The sequence below is a fragment of the Danio rerio genome, chromosome 8, assembly GCF_049306965.1.
Source record: "Danio rerio strain Tuebingen ecotype United States chromosome 8, GRCz12tu, whole genome shotgun sequence".
In the NCBI taxonomy this organism is placed as follows: domain Eukaryota; kingdom Metazoa; phylum Chordata; class Actinopteri; order Cypriniformes; family Danionidae; genus Danio; species Danio rerio.
In genome coordinates this window covers 39731471-39749562 of record NC_133183.1, presented here as the reverse complement: position 1 = coordinate 39749562, position 18092 = coordinate 39731471, and the positions used below count along the sequence as shown (strand labels likewise).

Sequence of the window (18092 nt, the reverse complement as noted above, 5' to 3'; positions counted from 1 at the left end):
TGTGTGTTTAGTCATGGTTTACGAGGACCAAGTATGTCTATTGAATGTGACTTAGCAGTAGACTATTGTTTTATTAAATCTGTGTGTTTCTTCATGGTTCATGAGGACACAGTATGTGTAGGTTTACAATGTTACCAGTAGACTTATTTCATAACGTTTGTTTCTTCATGGTTTATGAGGACATGATTGGTTTTGTGAGACTTAAAGCTTTCAGTAAGCGAATGTCATGTTTTCTTCATCTTTCTTTACTTCTCTCCTTCAGCACCTCCATAAGCCAGTCGCTTTGTCAAACACAAACAGAGTTGTCTTCTACAGAGGTTTGTTAATTATTTTGTCAAGCTATTTTGACGCTCCTTAAAGGGCTAGTTCACCCAAAAGTACAATTGTGTCATCATTTGCTCACCATTTGCTTGTTTTAAATTTTTATGGGTTTATTTTTTCTGTTAAACACAAAAGAAGATACTTTGAAATAAGGTGGAAACCTGTAACCATTGACTTCCATATTTTTTGTGTTTTCTATTGTGGAAGTCAATGATTGCAGGTTTTCTTCTTCAATCAAAATATCTTGTTTTGTTTTTTATCAGAAGAAATAAACCCTTAAAGGTTTGGAACACTTGAGGGTAAATTCATAGTAAGGAAATTTTTGGGTGAACCATCACTTTAAGTGCTAAAATGACAGTTTCCTATTTTTACTAAATGCAGGTTAGCAGTCCTTTGAGTTTAGTCATGGTTTATGAGGACCAAGTATGTCTATTGGATGTGACTTACCAGCAGGCTATTGTTTTATTAAATCTGTGTGTTTCTTCATGGTTTATAAGGACATGATTGGTTTGCGAGACATAAAGCTTTCATTAAGCCAATGACATGTCTTCTCAGGGCTCGAAATTAACTTTTTTACTTGGTAGCACCGGTGCTCCCAACTTCAAATATTTAGGAGCACCAAAAAATTTTTAGGAGCACCAGAAAAAATTTAGGAGCACCCACCAAAAATGAATGAGCACCGCTGCAAATTGTTTTTTAAGGGATTTATTGTATTTTAAAACAACATTAATAGGACTAACAAAAACCAGAAACAACTATCTAACTAATGCTGCGAAGACATTGATATTTGTGTGCAATAATTCCAAAATGAATGTCTAATAATTAGGCCATAGAATATTAATGATGATGAAAATGACAATAATAGTAACAATGAATTCCATTTCTCATTATGATACTGCCTTGAATGTGCATGAATGTAGGTTATCTGCTATTAAAAGTCTGTTACTTTATGAAAAATAATTGTATAGTTTGCATCAAACAAAAATGAAGCATTGCAGTAAGAAATATTAATTTTGTACTGCTGTTTTTATATGCATGTCAATTTAATAAATAATATTTCTGCTACAAAACAAACAAAAGATTATAATAAATCATTCAATTCAATGATGAAAGCTGCAAAGCAGTCATCAGTAAATAAAAAAAAAAATAATATATACCTTAAAAAAGAATAGACAAAAGAAAGAAAGTAAAGTCTCGCTTCTATCACTCTTTTAAAGTTTTGGTTTCAGTTTGTGTCAATTTAAAGGTTCAGTCTGAGATGATCTTCATTTTTCTGTGTTTGTGGAAAAGCAGGCGAGTCAGCCGACCCAATTAATAAGTAGGCAGCGCAAGATTCTTGCGCTAACCATCGGCGCAAATCCGGTCTTTGTTATGAGCCGCAGTTTCAGTGTAAACTTAGTAAAGGCGAGCTTCTTTGGCGATGATATGTACAGTATTAGATTTGACTTTCAGCGGACATTTGCGCTGAACACGCAGTGAAAGCGACGCATGGAGATTCGGGCACCTTCTCCAAGAAGCGCGTACTCGATTGATCACAGCTGGCGGATCATTATTCACCACGTGACGTGTCATGATCGCTTTCATCTGCGCCTCAACTTAGGTGGGGTTTTCAAACTTGTGAGCTTTAAGTTTTTACTCTTCAGCCGTTTGCATTTCCTGTGGTCATAAAAGCTCCTTCCCTGTCATCTGACAGCGCAATACCTTGAGTGAATGACAGCTAATATGAACCAATATAGAGGCAGGGAAGAGCGATTCAGCATGTTTTTAGAAAAAACCAAAACAGGTCGCACTACAACCATTATCTGCAGTCGCACTAATGCGCCCAAATATATTATGAGGTCGCATAGATTAATTTTCGGGCGCATATGCGACCAAAATGGTCGCAATTTCGAGCCCTGCTTCTTAATCTTTCTGTGCTTCTTTCTTTCAGTATCTCAATGAGCTCGTCACTTTGACAAACACAAACAGAGCTGTCTTCTACAGAGGTTTGTTAATTTTTTGTCAAGCTATTTTGACAGTCGTTAAAGGGATAGTTTACCCAAAAATGACAATTGTTTCATCATTTGCTCATCCTTTACTTGTTCTAAACCTTATGGGTTTAATTCTTCTGTTAAAGACAAAAGAAAATACTTTAAAAAAAAAAGATGGAAACCTGTAACCATAGATTTCCATAATAGAAAATACCAATAATATGAAAGTCAATGGTTACAGGTTTTCATCAGTTTTCAAAGTATCTTTTGTGTTTAACAGAAGAAATAAACCCATAAAAGTTTGGAACACTTGAGGGTAAATTAATAGTAAGTAAATGTTAATTTTTGGGTGAACCATCACTTTAAGTGCAAAATTGACAGTTTCCTATTTTTACTAAATGCAGGTTAGCAGTCCTGTATGTTTAGTCATGGTTTATGAGAACTAAGTATGTCTATTGGATGTGACTTAGCAGTAGGTTGTTGTTTTATTAAATCTGTGTGTTTCTTCATGGTATATGAGGACACAGTATGTGTAGGTTTACAATGGTTTACATAGTGCTAGCAGTAGACTATTATAACATGTTTCTTCATGGTTTATGAGGGGAGAGTAAAGGAGTACACCCAAAAACGACAATTGTGTCATCATTTGCTCACCCTTTACTTGTTTTAAATCTTTATGGGTTTATTTTTCTGTTAAACACAAAAGAAGATGGAAACCTGTAACCATTGACTTTCATATTTTTTGTGTTTTCTATTATGAAAGTCAATGATTGCAGGTTTTCTTCTTCCATCAAAATATCTTGTTTTTGTTGTTTATCAGAAGAAATAAACCCTTAAAGGGTTGGAATGCTTTGGGGTATATTAATAGCAAGTACATTTTCATTTTTGGATGAACCATCCTTTTAAGTGCTAAAGTAACAGTTTCCTATTTCTGCTAAATGCAGGTTAGCAGTCCTGTGTGTTTATTCATGGTTTATGAGGACCAAGTATGTCTATTGGATGTGACTTAGCAGTAGACTATTGTTTTATTAAATCTGTGTGTTTCTTCATGGTTCATGAGGACACAGTATGTGTAGGTTTACAATGTTACCAGTAGACTGTTATTTTATAACGTGTGTGTTTCTTCATGGTTTATGAGGACATGATTGGTTTTGCAAGACTTAAAGCTTTCAGTAAGTGAATTTCATGTTTTCTTCATCTTTCTTTACTTCTCTCTTTCAGCACCTCTATAAGTCAGTCACTTTGACAAACACAAACAGAGCTGTCTTCTACAGAGGTTTGTTAATTCTTTTGTAATGCTATTTTGACACTCCTTAAAAGGATAGTTCACCCAAAAATGACAATTTTGTCATCATTTGCTCATCCTTCACTTCCTTCAATCTGTGTTTCTTCATGGTTTATGAGGACACAGTATGTGTAGGTTTACATGGTGCTAGCAGTAGACTATTATAACATGTGTTTCTTCATGGTTTATGAGGGCATGGTTTGTTATGCGAGACTTTAAAAGTAAGTAAACGAATGTTGAATTTTCTTTATCTTTGCTTTTCTGTTTCAGTACCTCCATGAGCCAGTCGCTTTGACCAACACAGAGTTGTTTTTTACAGAGGTTTGTTAATTCTTTTGTCAAGAATTAACAAACCTCTGTAGAAAACAACTCTGTGACTGGCTCATACCCAAAAATGACAAATGTGTCATCATTTGCACACCCTTTATGGGTTTATTTTTTCTGTTAAACACAAAAGAAGATGGAAGATGAAAACCTGTACTCATTGACTTCCATATTTTTGGTGTTTTTATTTTGGAAGTCAATGATTGCAGGTTTTCTTCTTCCATCAAAATACCTTGTTTTTCGTTTAACAGAAAAAATAAACTTGTAAAGTAGAAAAGTCCAATAGTAGGAAAAATAATAACATGGAAGTCAATGAGTGCACGTTTTAATTTATTAAGAAAATAAACTAATAATAATTAAAATAATTAAATAATTTAAATAAGTGAATAATAATGTCTCTCTCACTTTTTCCCTTCAGGAAATAACAGGTGAATCTTGACAGAAATCCAGGAAGCCAGACAGTGATGGTGGTGATGTTAAGAATTTCTGTCAATAACAATGCAGGAAGAAACTAAGTAACTAAAATTACTTTAAAAATAATGTGCATTTTAGGCCTTTTTTATTTTAAGCAAATTTTAAGCATGATCTAAAGGGTTGAGTTTATTTTCTTAATGAGTTATAGGTGTATTTTGAGAATAAACCAATCAGAGTCTCATCTCCCATTCCCTTTAATAGCCTTGCATCGTGCCATAAGCGCATTTGCTATTTACATGACGTAAAGTAAGTTTAAGTGGAAAAACTGAGCATTTCACAAGCAAACAGTTAACAGTTATTTTTAACAGAAAACTGTTAAACAGAGCATCTACCGCGCGAGAATGAGAGATAAATGATCTACTTTCACTTTCGCTCTTGGTGGATAGGAAAATCTTTACGCACAGACATCAGTTAGCCTAATAATAATAATTAGTTGCGTTTGTTAAGCGCAAGTATTTGTTTCAAAACTATTTCTAAATGCAGTTCTAATTTTCAGCAAATGAATAAATGAACAATAATAACTAAGTGTTGTCATAAACCTGAGTTATATCCTAAAAAACATGTTGCCCGCATATGGTCTAAAACCTGCAGGTGGGCAAATCTAAGCTTTTTTTTAATAAAACAAATATAAATATGGATATAATAATTATTACTGCTAATAATAACATACAAAAGCAAATTGTTATGAATAAAAACTATTGCGTCGTAGAGTGATAAACAGTGTTTGTTATTTTAAAGTGATAGGACTAAGATGGTCAATAAATAAGCTTTTTATTTACCTATTAATTCACAGTTTTAATTTACATTTTGTTGATTATATTTTACTCTTACTTTTACCTATTAAAAATCTTATTTTTTTCTTATTATTACTCTTATTTTACTTTTATTATATTTATATTTTACTATTATGTTATTTTGTCTCAATTACTGTACATTAATAGCAAATTAATATTTAAGTAGGCCTAATTATTTATTTAAAAACATTACCAGCGAAATACTGAGAAACGGTCTGGCGCTATTTTTATATACAGGCCTATCATAATTTTAAAGAAAGCTGCAAGGTGTGCTACATTATTTTAAATTATTTTTTCTGTCTGTTACTTGAAGTTCAGTGCGTGTGCCTGTGCGCTGAGAGACAAGGCAATATTGACAAAATATTGAATTTTGTTTTTTATATTGCATTGCATTAATTTGCAGAGATGTTTTATAGTTTATACAGGCCTAAAATAAACGCTTTGGTACAGAGTTATTATTTTAAAACAAACCTGTGTTTGTAATGATAGATGTAGGTGTCACAAAATTCTTTTTAAATCAGTGTTTTTATTAATATGATTATTATTTATTGTGGACAACACTTAATAAATACTGAAATGTCCTTAATACACACCTTATTTTTTTATCAATTACAGTGCTTCCCGCTAGGGCTGCTCTATTATGGGAAAAATCATAATCACGATTTTTTTGGTCATTATTTTAATCACAATTATTCAAAATGATTATCAGTTCAAGTCAAAATTATTAGGGCTCCTGTGAAATTATTATTATTATTTTTTATAAATATTTCCCAAATGATGTTTAACAGATTCAGGAATTTTTCACAGTATTTCCTATAATATTTTTTCCTTTGGAGGAAGTCTTATTTGTTTTATTTCAGCTAAAATAAAAGCAGGTTTAAATATTTTGAAATCTATTTTATGGTCAATATTAATAGCTCCCTTAAGCAAAATAGTTTTTGATGGTCAGCAGAAGAAATTACTGGTATACAATGACTTGCCCAATTATCCTAATTAAGCCTTTGAATCGTACTTTAATCTGAATGCTTGTATTTTGAAAAATATCTAGTAAAATATGTGCTGTCATCATAACAAAGATGAATGAAATCAGTTATAAAAAATTAGTTATTAAAACTATTATGTTTAGAAATGGGTTAAAAAAAATCTTCTTTCCATTAATCAGAAATTGGGGGGGGAAAGTAGGGCTAATAATTTAGATTTCAACTGTATTCATTTATTTTCCTCCCTGCAAAGGAAAGGGAAATATGTACAATAGAATAAAAATATGAAACAAACTGTGCTTTAAGCATCTTCACTGTAAAAAAAAAAAAACTTTGATTATAGCTACTAAAGTCCTTCAGACAAGAACAGTGAGGGATTGTCTTCTTTTGTTGTTTGATTAATGGTAAAAACAGTCGGCAGCAGGAATATCACGCACTTTCACTTTAAGAGCAGTACGGTTCTGATTTATGGTTTCTCTTTCACATGTCTTTTGATTCTCAACTAGTTTGTTTATTACTTAAATGAGAGTTAATATGAATAATCACTGAACATCGCGTTTTGATACCTATTTGACCATTAAAATGCTCACATTAAGATAACTTTAGATGTGTGTGCTTTGCTCTGAGCACACAGTGTGCGAATATGTGTGTGCCGCATACACAAACCATGCGGTCTCATTCATGCTTTTAAAACATGAATGATTCGAATGTACATCAATGAATGATGCACATGCCGTGCTGCAAAATTACAATGCATGCTTTTAGTAATATTCACGTGAAACTGAGCTTTGCAGAGCAACAAATGTGTACAACTGAAAAGAGGACGATATATGATGCAACAATCGTTTTATCTCGATTAATGATTTTCATATTCGTTTGAAGCCATAATCAAAATCGAATTTTCGATTAATTGCATAGCCCTACTTCCCGTATGTTTATAATATACTTGCGAAGGTAGCAGGCCCGGCGCCAGGATATCATAACTGAGGAGGCATTTTAATCCCATGACTAATTTTGGTCCCTCTTGTTCCTTTCATTTAGGCTATTTATTCACATTAATTATTACTTTGCATTACTGCCTAAGTTACTGACTCAAGGCAGTAATATACTTTTTTATAGTAATAATGATATGCAGTTTTGCTATTATTGATTTTATACCATTTATCAACGCAGACAGATCATGGTTCATTGCCAAACGAGTGCTTTATATCAAATATTATTATCCTTATATGGGCCTATAATAGGCCTATAAAGGTTTAAAGTTTTAGGTAAAGACGTCAAACTATGCCCATACATGCAAGCTAATCCACGGTTAGACTATTCTATAACCGGTAAATAAATATAGTAAAATCAGCATTACTGAATCACGCTTCACAAAACCTTAACCAACCAAAATCAGTGTTAGGAAAAAGTTAAATGTTACAATCAAATGTCATTAAAAAAAATTTATTAAGTTACATTTTAAGGCATTAGTACGGAGACTCGGAAGGGACGTGATGGTGAAGAAAAAAATTGGGTGGAAGAAAAAAAAACTGAGTGGGAGAAAAAAAAAGGATGGTAGAAAAAAAACAGTGATAGGAATATATATATATATATATTTTTAAGTTTTTGTTCCCTCACAAAGATGTTTTGCGTTATCCACACTTCCTGTTCACTTCATACCTGTCAACCCTCCTGTATTTTACCATTCTATCCCTCTATCATGCTATTGTTAAGTATTTTCCCATATTTCTCATATATTTTTATTTTTGAAAGCATTCTGAAACAAATATAAAAATGTCTGCATTTACTTTCTTTCCATTAAAAGCTGTGGGTTGATCATCGCCCTTCATATGCAACCTCTGAATCAGGGAATGATAAACTGATCCCAGATCAACTTCTGTACATGCCATTTAAAGAGGAGCTAAAGTGCAGGATTCAGATCTGTGTTTAAACAGACAAATATACTTAACAATATGTAAACATGTTCGTCCTGTGTGTTTTATTTTAAACACAACTCATTTTCTCTTAAATGAGCACAAACAGTTACTTAAGTAATGGAATACTTTCATTATAGATCTGTGCATTCTTAAATTGACACCTCTGATATGAAATAAAAGAAAATGAGAGATTCATTTGCTGCTCATCACTTGTTTGATAACAGAGGTGTCGCTTTAAATGGTGTGTATAGAAGCTGATCTGGGATCAGTTTATCATACCTAGCACATCCGTATACATGCATTCGCTAATTCACAGGTTGCATATGAAGAGCGATGATCGACCCACAGCTTTAATGGAAAGAAAGAGAAATATGGGAGAATCACAGCAAAAACGGAAGGCTTGGGAGAATCCTGGTAAAACAGGAGGGTTGACATGTATGAAGTGAACAGGAAGTGTTTGTGGAAAAACAGTTTTGCGAGAACGCAAAACATCTGCGAGGGAACGCAAAAACTTCCAAAAGAGGATTTTTAAATAAAAATATAGTCAAGGTAAAATGTTCAAAAACTAGGTCTGAGTCACTCCTTTTCTTCCGCCGTCTCATTAACACACCTTTATTAAATTACAATAATTAACAAATTGCACAAACAAACAGTAATATTTAAGAGTAAACTAATGAGCTATTTAAAAGTACACTTTAAAGAAAACCACATTTATAAGAGAGACTGTGCCTTAAAGCATATACTGCTCTGTCACACTGCTTTTATTTATTATTTTAGGTTTGTTTATGAATGAATTATTTAAGTTAAATATTTCATGTATGTGGTTTAATATTTAATTGGTCATTAAATCAAATGAAGAAGCTAGCTACTTTATTTTTTGACACTTCAACCGATCAATAAACAAAGAAATGAACAACCACAGATTATTTTATTCTCTCTGTAAAGTATTTAGATACTTAGACTATACTAAATAATTAGACTATTCTATATAGTTTTTAACATTGTTTGGGCTCAGTTGGGATTATTTGTTAATGAACTGCCACTCATCTTTCCATTAAACATTTTGATATTAAAATTATGTTTTAACTTTATGTCTCCAAGATTGCATTGTAATTTTCTAAGTTAAACTAAACTAGTTAAACTAGACAATTAAAATATGCTGTAAAAAAGTTTAGGTTGATAACTATTTTATTTTGGCTGGAAATGATTTACTGCTGGTTTTATCTGACCAGAGAACAACACAATGTTGGAATTGACGTAGTAGCATTGTGTAAAGTGCGATATGAGACAGCATATTTAATCCTTGCACTATTTTAAGTGAATGCATATGTATTCCACCGACTCCAAAATTAGGAGTTAAGAGTCTCATCCAAAAAACCCAGAACCGAACATCCCTAATCGACGCCCCATTGATGTTTCTTTGAACATCAGGTGCCATTATTAACTGTTTATCAAGTTAAATTTCAAACTGAACCTATAACTGTTTTTGATTAATTCAAAGTATAGCCCAGACTATTTTTTTCCTTTTCAAAAGCAGAAGCAGTATAGCCTAAACAGGACAGTTTTACAAATGTACAGATAAGCATTTTTATAACTGAACATCACAAAAGGCCTACAAGAATTTTCAGTCCATTTTTATATACAGGCCTATTATAATTTTAAAGAAAACTGCTAGGTGGGCTATATTATTTTAAATCTAGCCTATATTATTTTTATTAATTTCCTCTGTATCTGTCACTTGCGATTCAATGCACATGTGCTGAGCGAGACGAGAAATAAGGCAATATTGACCATTTTTTATAGGCCACTATAGTATATAATAGTTTGTTTTTACATATAGTATTGCATTAATTTGCATTGACGTTTTGTAGTTTGTAGAGGCCTAAAATGAATGCCTCGATTTGGAGTTATTTAAAACATAATCCTGCGTTTTTAACATTCTTTAAACCAATGTTTTTTATTATTATTATTTAATGTGAATAACTTTTAATTAAAAATTGTAATGTATTTATTACACCACCTTATTGGGAAAAAAAAACGATCAATTACAGTGCTTCCCGCAGGTTTGAAATATAGGACTTGCAGCATTGAAACACCATTTACCCACATCACATAGTTAACTATGCGACAGACAAAACTTAATTGCATTTTTAATAATAATTGTATTTATTATGACACTTTTTCTTTTAATGGGTTAAAGTAAAAAAAAAAAAAAAAGAATGTTACAAAAGAAAGAAATGCTTTATGCTATTTAGGAGCAATGTGCAGCCACTGACAGGTAAAATTCGCTTTTCTCTCACAAGTTAAAAAAGCAAATTAGGCTTGCCACGATAGACGGTGTTGACGGTGATACCGGTTTTAAGACGCAACACCGGTGACATCACGTTTTTACCGTGACACCGTCCTCACATTTGTTTTTTCTAAGTATTCGTTTTATTTATTTATTTTTTTATTAAATATTTATTTTAATTAAATGGAAAATAGAATTCGTAATAATTTACTTAAGGCCAGAGCATGCTTTATAATTAAAATCTGAACATAGTAATGCGTCATATTTCATTTATCACGTGAGAATAAATATGCAAGGCATACTCTCATTTTAAAAATCACGCGACCATCATCTCACAGTGTTTAATAATAAATATCTTATTTTTATTAAAACAAGAATGATGTAGCAATGCCGCGCCATCGACAAGCCAACTGCAGAGAAACAAAGCAATCATCACGGCAACTGAAGTGAGCACTTTTTCCGAAGTTCAGCTCTTCTTTTTTGCACTTTATGCATTTCATGTAAAAAAATAAAAGATGAATATGCCTACAAGAATGTAACCTGTGTGCGCGCGTCTTTTATCACTGAGGCCGCTGTCTTTAAAAACCGAAAGTTGCTTCATCTGTCTGGAAATATTTCGGCTTTTAATAAATGAAAAGTTAATTTAGGTGAGCCAATATTAAAAATTGCTATAAAGTAACTGTGAAGTGCGGCTACACATCGAATCTGAGGTCTGATCTCATCTCTCTCTCGCTATCATTCAGACATCGAAACGCCACACAGGTCAAGTCGCAAAACTGAGGCTGGTACCAGCTGACAGGTAGAACAGCTGAAGCCTTTGCGAAATCTTTCAAAATACAGCGCTGAAATTAACAGGCACAAATATCTTTGAGCCAGAAAGTCACGCCTTATCTGTCAAAACGCAATTCGAGCCAATAGGAGTTGTGTAGCCTATTAATTATATTAATTCTAATAAAATGAAAACCAAATTAAACTATTCATTGCATTTTTCGATTGATAAAAATATACGTAAACGAAAAAAAATCAAACGGTGGCTAGTTTGTATTAATGTGTCTTAAAATTAATAAAAATATGCTCAGCCTATTTAAGCTTCACGGTTATATGCTGCGAAGCATGTTACTGAACTACAATATCTCCGAGGGAGACTATATAACTCGATAGACAACATTACCTTGAGGGATTTTAAAAACAAAAGGTGTTTTAAAAAAGGAACAACACGCCAATCGGCAACAAATAAAACATCTTGCCAGGGTATGCTGTGTGTAATCCGCCACTGACAGTGACATAAGACACCTGCGCCTGTCAACTGTGCTTGTAAGAGAGCTCAAAGCTTGTATGGATATAACCAAAAAAAGCAAGATCATATAGTTATAAATATTCCATAACAATACTTATCGAAATATTTATACATTTACATGTTGATTATTTTTTTAGCCTGTTAAATAAAATTACTTTTATTTAGCCTGTCTTTAGATTTTTTACACAATGTTTAATTTCTTAACATTTCTTTCTTTTTTATTTAAAGTTTATATATAAAATGAGTGCTAGCTTGTTTAGTTGTGATCATTATGCAAGGATCATATTTCATATTCGGTTTATTCTTCACTAGCCTATAAATTCGTTAATAAGGCTATTTTATAAACGGATTGTTCATAAGGACTAAGCTATTAATATATAATGCAATAGGCTAAATAATACATTAAGAAATAGAGTGGAGGAACTAGGAACTATGACGTCACTTTGTAGGCTAATCGGCTGCTAGCATAAAACTGGTTCCCTCGTGGAAATCCCTATAGGATTTTCCCATAGGGTTTTCGAAGATTGCGAATAATACGCTCTGTGTTCAAACACTGTTCATTACACTTACACGTTTTGTTCAGCCGGATAATTGTCACACGAAAATATAACATTGAGCACTTTTGGATCTTAAATGCAAACGCAAGACTTAAAAAGCTAACATAAGGCTATAAACGGACTACAGCGCCCTCGGGGCGCTCGTCAGTGACGTCAGCCCCACCCTACTACAGACGACTTATCAAGCTTATTTTTAGAAATAACGTCCATGACAAAGAGTTAACCTCTCAGTATATTATATTGTAATCCACGCTATATATTATAAACTAATAAATACGCAAACACACATAGACCTTTGTGCCTTTTGGATCGTTTTTACGTGGGAAATACATGTTTTGCTTTGCGGTTGTTCTAAAAGTTTAAAAAATGTGTATAAATGTGCCTATATAGTATTATTATGAGACATATTTAAATAAGTGTATCGCTCGCGTGCACACAGCCCGCTTACCTTAACAGACGACGGCGTGAGGAGGAACAAGTCTATCAAATGCCTGCAGGTTTCATCATCATGGACACAGAATAACATTCAATATTCCTTTTGTGTCACGAAGTACAGCGAAAAACAGCCCAATACAGTCACATCTGCTATACGTTTTATGGAGGAGTGTAAATATTGCAGTTATGACAGAGTTAAATGTGTTGATGAAGAAAAAAAGACGAGAAATCACTTGATCACGTTAAAATGACAGTTAACATGCATGTATTTTTACACATTTATTCACACGTTTGCATTACTGAGAGCAGGAAAGAAACTGAGCAGTATCTTCATATTATCGTTTAATTAAAATGAATGATCAACAAATGAATCTGTCTCGACAGCCTTTACATGTGAAGGAATTATCTACACACAATCTGAATTCTCAATTAGAATAATACAACAAACTATAAAATACTATTCTGAAAATACTTAAATCACAGACTAATCCAAACGCCCAAGCGAGCTGCGCTCCAGACCAGATCAGCTCGATGACGTATAATGCCCCCGACGCAGCCTGTAGTCTCATTTAGCAACTTGATAGCAACCGTCTTTTTAAAGAAGCATAATCGATTTAAAAGTTGAAGAGTGTGCTGTAACTGATGTGTTTTATGTCGTAGAACAAAACGTGAAAGTATATTGAGTTGGTGTTAGCCACGGACCTTATTTGAGCGATTTTACTGAAACCCCATTCAAAAAACCCATTGACTTTGGGACGAGGGAACCGGAAGTGCTAAAATGCTAACTCGCTTCCGGGTTTTTGCATACAAATTGACGTCATAGTTCCTCCACTCTATTGAAGTCAGGTAGGACAACAAAAGACAACCAAACATGTTCCCCCTGTTAGCAAATGTAACCAAAAAGTATCTTTACGTGCAACAAGCTGCTCATCTGAGGGTGTGTTCAGCACGATGGGGAACATAGTAAGCCCCACAAGATCCCATCTTAAGCCAGAGATGGTCAACATATTGGCCAGGATTCCTCGCAAAGAACAAGTAAACCTCACTGTTAATAAATGCCAATTTACAATGTTTTATTTTTTATTTTTTTTTAAAGACTGTGTCAACCTGTCATTTTTGTAATGTAATTTTGAAAGCTTTTCTTTTATATTTGTTTCTTGTTCATTCGTTTAATCTTATTTAAACTTTGTGCAATTTAATTACTTATCTTGCTATTTTATTTTCTTATTCGTTTTAAAAACATTCTAACATTCATCACATTCGTCCATTCAAACAATTTACGCCGAATTGGCAATTCCCGCAAAACTGAAAGTGAAAGTATTATATGCATTTATAAGCTATTTAAAAGCAGAAAGAAAAGAGGAAACCCCGACCCCCACTATGATACCGGTATTACCGGTGTTGTCACATGTCGATTAACCGGTGGGGAAATTTCCTCATCGTCACAACCTTAATTTGAATGATTTTAGATGTGTATATAAAATAGCCTATGTAAAATATTAACATCATCAAATTAATAAAATAATGACAAATTTGAAATAAATGACAGAAAAGTTAATAAAAACAGACATTCTCTAAAAAATGTAAAAATCGCAATATTAAAATGAGTAGATTTTTTTTTAATAAAATGCGTTGATTAACTATTACTATTGGTGTATATATTTTACAGCCAGTCTAGATCTCATTACGTCCTCTCCCGAGTATATAGCCGAAGTTTTTCTTAGTCGTTTACATTAAAGAATCTATTATTTACTTTTTCTCTCTGTATCGCGGCTGAGTGTGCGCTGTCAGCTGAATATAGGCTTAAATTAAATCTAAAAAGCAACTAGCCTGCGAGCTAATATTTGTTTTTGTTTTTTTTCGCATAACAGCCAATTTCAACCGCGAGGAGATACCAACAGCTTGATATGCAACATTTTCTAAAATGTTATTTAGCTTGGAATAAAAACAATTCACAAAAAATGATTTAGTGTGTGTGTTTTTTTAAGATTGGATTAGCCTATTTCACAGTGTGTAAACATTAGAAATAATAATTAGGCTAAAATACAGTAGATTACCCCTTCATTCAGATATATGTCGTTGTTTGGGAAACTCTCCCCTGGTCTAGAAGTTTCTCTTGCTTCTTATCTGCTCCACAAGCGCAGCACGCTTCTTCCTCTGGCTCTGCACCAGGGCTGGGTTTCCCAAACAACAACGTAACTCGCGGCAGAAATATCATAGTACAATGTGTCGTTTGGGAAAAGAACGATGTAGTGACGAGTGTGTCCCAAAACCTGTAGTTTCTCTGTCACAGATCTATTGTTTGACCCACATTAGTTATAACGTAAAATGCCCATAATGATGCTCTAAACGAGGTGGTAACAATTTCTTTAGAGAGAGAGAAAAAAAAAAAACATTATTTTATTTGCAAAGTATATTGTTTTACACAATCACACATTTAAAAAAAAAATCTATCATAGTTTTGGTGAAAACATGCACTTATATTCCATATTAATTGAAATATATATAACGGCACATATAAGACCTATATTTGTTTCCTTTACAAATATTATTAAGAATTTCATTTCTAATTTCATATATAAATCATTAATGGTTGTAGGCCTAATTTACAGTAGGCTATTTATTTAGAAATAGAAAAAACTTTTTAATATAATATTAATTATTATTATTATTATTAAAGTAGGATATTGCAAACAATATGCAAAATAAATGCAAACAATATTCCATGACTCCCAATATCAATTGCTACGAGCCTAATATAGAAATTTTAATTAACACGTAGTTCAGTCCATAAGTTGCTGTGAATAGAAACAGCCTATATAAGCCTACATTACCAGAAGTTGGCCTATAGGTAAAAGGTATATAACCGGGGATTTTGTGTCAACCTTGCTTGTGAAATATACTCAAGATATACCCCTGCCCTCATCTCAAACAAAATGTTTGGCTATTAATGAAGCAGCCTGTCTGAGGTGTTAATGGGGCATTGCGCTTTAACCGAAAACAACAACAACCCAAAAGCACTAAATTGGTTACAGGGGTTGCTTCAGAAAATTGCCTAATAATAATAGAAGTAGTAGTAATAATAATAATAATAATAATAACTACTGGCATGTTTATAACTAAAGTTGTTTTTACTTCGGTTGCACCACATGCTCTTAAGGCAAACCGTAGTTAGTAAGGTCATAAGCTCTCCGTAAAGCCATACATAGTTGCATTAAATCACCTAATATCAAATAAAAAGTGTTTCAATCGTTAAACTGATTTAGAATTCTGCAACTAATGCATCTACATATAACTGTTCTTTGAAAATTTGCTGTGAATGCACACAAATTACACAAAGTTATCAAAACATAAAACTTGATTTTTTAAATATTCTACACGTTAAAGAAAAAATAGCAGGGAGAAAAAACCCAGTCATAAAGAAATGTATGTTAACACAAAACATTTCTTGAAACAAAATTAAACTCTTCATTCACAAACCGAAAGAAATGCGAGATTTAGGAAGAAAATAAGGCTGTGAATAGAGGGAGATCATCGCAAGCTCCTCGATGTAAACTAATCTCACCGTCATCTCTTTTCTACCATTATACATGGGGGGAGGCTGCGGTAAATGTTTAGTTGGAACACAGCGTTAGGTTTAAACTGAGTGAAATGCTGCAACACAGAAATATTTAGTAGTGCGTACATTGTAAATTAGTGTCCCTTTAAGTCACAACTAGGCTTCATTTTAACTTACACACTGCTGGTGCAACTGGCCCCATGTAATCAAAAAAGGCTGCATATTAATAAGTGGGTCGCGGGTTATAATCTAAAAGCTATTGCCAGTCAAACACAGCACAGCCATTACAGCAAAATGGAGAGATTTAAATGTACATATTGCACATATGGAATTATCCACTCACTGCATGTCGTCTACCCTGATAAACATGCTAATTGTCTTATTATTATTAATATTATATTGTATGCACTTATGAAATTAAAGTTTATAGAGCCTGGTTTATACTTCTGCGTTATGATCGGCGTAACCCACGGCACATGCAAGCCGCGTAGCTGTTTATTTTACTTCTGCGCAATGTCTCTGTTGGTCTGCATTAACACTTTCAAAACGCTAGTTGGCAGTGAGGTGTTAATGTTCCTCTGTGTTGAGTTTCTTCGCTGTTGTTTTGTTTTTTCTAAACGCTTCCTGAACATGCAAGTGACTCAAACTCGCTCATTTTGAGGCTGGAACCGGCGGACGTGGAACAACTTTAACTATGAGATAAACACAAAACAAAACTTTCTATCCAGAGCTCCTTCATGGGACTCCACACGTGTAAACAATCGCTCTATTGGGCTCGCACCACTCGCACGGCTCTTGGTCCCGCCCCCAGACTTGTCAGCGCTGCCAAGCCGACCAATCACGACCATCAAACAAATCACGACCTTGCGCTCTGTGTCGTTGCGACTTGTAGTTACATTTTTTGAGAGGTGCACATCATCGACGCCGACGGCCAATAAACAATGCTTAAACATTAAAATGTGCTTTTAGAAACTTAAAATATTTATGTTTCTAATATTTAATTATACATTTGCTGTGTTTAATATAGGGGATAGAATAGCATACAGTATACAAAAAAAAAATTTTTTGTCCTTTATACCGAAATAGGCCGGCTATAAGAGGAGGCGCTCTATTAAACAAGCAGAAACAGCACAGACTGTTCACTCTGCATGCATGTGAAAGAAATGAACAGAGAAAAATAAACAGACAATAAATAATAGTCGACTCACCTTACGTGCCGATATGCCCATTTATTTAATTCATAACTGCCACTAATAGCTATGCAAAAGGGAACCTATTTTGAGTGTTTGGCATGTAGTGACAGATTTTCAAATATTTGTAACCTGGCCTATAATAAATAATAATAATTATTGATAAAGCAAGTTATACTGCTATCAGGTGATGTGTTTCATTGACTCGATAACCTTAATATTTTGTAGTGTGTGCTGTGACGCGATTTTCATTTCTTGCAATGTGCGCACGTTTAAGATTTGAGGTAATAACATCGCCATGATAGTCAAAGAAATGTAAACATTCTTTTTACCCCAACACAATTTAATAGGGCGCTATAAAGGCTAAACAACTTCATTCTTATATTTGTTTAATTTTTGCAGCCTGGGGCTATACTTCTCACCATCTATTGTATCTTTTCTAAAGCATACAGTATAGTGTAAAAGCATGTTTATTACTAAGAAAAAAGAAAATGTATTTTTTAATTGATCACATCACATAATCTACTGTAGGCTACATTACACATACAGTAAGGGCTGCTCTATTATGGGAAAAATCATAATCACGATTATTTTTGTCATAATTGCAAACAAGATTATTCAAAACGATTTTTCAGCTGAAGTCAAAATTATTAGCGCTCCTGTGAATTTTTTATTTATATTTTTTTAATAAATATTT

At 33.2% G+C, this 18092-nt stretch overlaps 1 long non-coding RNA gene across 1 annotated transcript in view; it reads left to right on the top strand.

Annotated features, from left to right (window-relative positions):
- Window positions 1-18092, top strand: part of LOC110438822 (uncharacterized) — a 54609-nt gene that overhangs the window by 34170 nt on the left and 2347 nt on the right. The window contains exons 24-27 of the long non-coding RNA XR_012384653.1: window positions 263-317; window positions 2252-2306; window positions 3513-3567; window positions 4319-4415. This is a non-coding gene — a long non-coding RNA (uncharacterized lncRNA). The remainder of the gene's footprint in view (window positions 1-262; window positions 318-2251; window positions 2307-3512; window positions 3568-4318; window positions 4416-18092) is intronic.